The sequence below is a fragment of the Sprattus sprattus genome (genome assembly GCF_963457725.1).
Source record: "Sprattus sprattus genome assembly, chromosome: 17".
NCBI classification, from domain to species: domain Eukaryota; kingdom Metazoa; phylum Chordata; class Actinopteri; order Clupeiformes; family Clupeidae; genus Sprattus; species Sprattus sprattus.
Genome location: NC_137915.1, coordinates 9,458,654 through 9,461,761, shown reverse-complemented (window position 1 = coordinate 9,461,761; position 3,108 = coordinate 9,458,654).

The following is a 3,108-nucleotide window of genomic DNA, read 5'->3' as shown; positions in this document are numbered from 1 at the left end:
AGGTTTCTCGTGTACTTAATAGACCTCGTCCTACTGAGAACTCTCTCATACTCTGCTTTCCCTCTTGTCTTCCATCACTCACTTGCCTTGCTGCTTTCTCCTCCCGATAGACTATTCGCTACTTTATCGCTTTACCCTGATGTCTTCTTTCTCTTTTGCTCTTTCTCTGTCGTTCTTTCTCTCTCTCTCTCTCTCTCTCTCTCTCTCTCTCTCTCTCTCTCTCTCTCTCTCTCTCTCTCTCTCTCTCTCTCTCTGTTTCTCCCTTCCACTGCCTGAGCCTCCAGTTACATTATGTAGATTAAACATCACACAGCCGCACAGCACAGTGTCTATGACTGCAGCACTTTGTTTTCCTAAATAATTAACAAGGCCAGTGTTGATTTACCATCTAATGTAATACTTCCACATCCTTCTGGGTAGGGAAGGGAGGGCAGAGAGAGAGAGAGAGAAAGAGAGCCAGAGGAAGTGAATCTGGCTCGTGCTTCTGCCTTGATGGGCCCCCTGAATCCCGCAGCAGCCCCAAAACCTTGTGGCATTAAAATTTAACGCGCTGCATTAGTGGGAGGCCACAGCACAGCCCTTGCTCGGTAAACAGAGTTGATTGGGTGGCGCAGGGGCGACGCGTCAAAGGAAAGCAGCGGCGCTATGAGACCGGCCTGCTCCCCTCTAATGAGCTCTTTGTATCCCTCTCAAAAAAGGACTGAAAGAGGAAAGTAGCAACTGTAATTTGGTGCTTCACTATCTCTCTCTCTCTCTCTCTCTTTTTCTCTCTCTCTATCTTTCTCTCTCTCTTTCTCTCTCTCTTTCTCTCTCTCTCTCTATCTCTTTCTCTCTCTCTCTCCGTCTTTCTCTCTCTCTCTTTCTCTCTCTCTCTTTCTCTTTCTCTCTCTCTCTCTCTCTCTCTCTCTCTCTCTCTCTCTCTCTCCTTTTTTCATTGCAACGATTTCTCCAAGGTATTGATTTAAACAGGGGGTATGTGTAATTAGCCTCACTTGGAATGGTCTGGAGTTGGCAGGTCTCATCTCGCTTATGTTAATCTGGTCCCTGATACCGAGACCTCAACATGTCCACAGGGGCAGGCTCTCTGGTCTTTTTTTTTTTTAAAGCTAAGATGCTACCTGCATCCCAATTATATGAGCCGTTCAGGTCTACTAGCATGTCGACCCGCTACTTAGACAACCCCCTTCGCTCCGTAAGTAAAGTTTATTTATACATTAATTGCGAATCCGCTAAATAAAGAAATGCCCTGAAAAGTGGGTCTTGCTTAATCAGCTTACCCTTTTGGACTGTGGAGAGGTGACAGCCTGTCACTGGGAGCGATCTGGCCCTGCCACTGGTCATTTTCTAGAATCTTCATTGACGGCCATAATGACTAACCATCACCTTCCATTCTTCAAATTATCGCCACAGTCACATCCAATACTGAAGCTGCCCAGTTCCATGATCAAACTGGTGTGTGTGATAGAAAACCTAATGGCTGGATATGTGATTGGCATTTGCCTGCCCAGAAGCTTCAGATTACAGTTTAAATCAAGGGTGTGTATGAACAGCCACATGCCAGTGTGAGACAGAACCCTTAAGCTACTTCAAATTCCAAAGGTAGCAAATAAATAATATATAGTATAATATATACAGTATATATAATACTATATTACATATGAAAGTGAAGATAACTCCACAGAAAGGCATATTTTTTCCCCTTCAGCACCTCTATTTGTCACAGGCACTGTGAGAGAAAAGACCTCTCAGGAGGGATATGAAGTTCTGAAGTTGCCTATTGATTCGCCTGCATCAAAGACATCTGCTGCAAAGCCACAAAGCCATTACTGTTGCTACCTGCTTGCTCTTAATGCAAATAAGGGCTAGCATTGTTCGGCCACATCACAGCAGCCTGCTTTCTCTCAGTTCGTCCTCTTCAAAAAGGAGCGGGGCCCAACATCATTATTGAGCATTTGCCTGTGTTCAAGTGCATGCCTTGTGCGTACGAGATGTTCTGTGTTGTTTGGATGTCTGAGGTCGCTGGTGTGTGTGTGTGTGTGTGTGTGTGTGTGTGTGTGTGTGTGTGTGTGTGTGTGTGTGTGTGTGTGTGTGTGTGTGTGTGTGCGTGTGTGTGTGTGTGTGTGTGTGCGTGCGTGTGTGCGTGCGTGCGTGCGTGCGTGCGTGCGTGCGTGTGTTGGAAAATCACAGCGTCGTACCAAACAAATCACAAATATCCATCTTGTCCCCCCGGCGACCATGTGCCCAGGGATCAATGTGGTATGCAGAGATTGTCTCACTCCGAGGAGAGTCACTCTCGGCCGCCGTCGAGGGTAAACAGCACTGGGTTGATCAGAAAGCCTGCCACGCCACACCAACCCCCCCAACCCCACCCCCGATACACCCACCCAACCCTCCAATCCATTCCCACCCCACACTCGCCTTTCGTTGTCCGCCCATCCGTCGATGAAGGGAGGACGCGCTGCCACATCACTAACGCTCCTAATTAGGGCTGTTTTCCCTATTAAAGTGCTCACTCACATTAAACACCACTCCTGTTTATTGCAATTAGTTTACCCATTAACTTGCACTTCATAACATTGGGGCTGTCTTGGATGGAAATGAGTGCAGCACATGGTGCATTATTTATGAGGAAGCATGTGTGTGTGTGTGTGTGGGTGTATGTGAGAGTGTATTTAGATGTGTGTTTTTCAGTGTGTTGTGTGGAATAGCTTTGGCACGCTATCTGAGGAAATTGCAAAAACCGCCCCTCCTATCCAAAATGAACCCCCTTTTTCCCGGTGACATCCCTCGGCATATCTCTTTGTGTGGATCCGCCATAGTGTGTGAGCTGGGTAAACATGGCAGCGCTGCTGTGAGCTGCTGCATCCAGCTGACTGCCGAAGCGGCTGTAATGCCCACCCTGCTGTGCCAGAAGACTGTAAGTGTTACCAGTGACGTGAGCCATGACAGCAAAATCAAGATCATCTGCAGCTCTTTGGAATCCTTGCCGGTCGTTGGAGATGTTACCATGTCAGGGGCTTCTAAGTGACGGTGTAGCCCAAGCGTGGTCATTTGCATTTGTGTGCTCCGTGTCTCTGCCGAGACAGACATGCGCGTGTGATGTTCAGG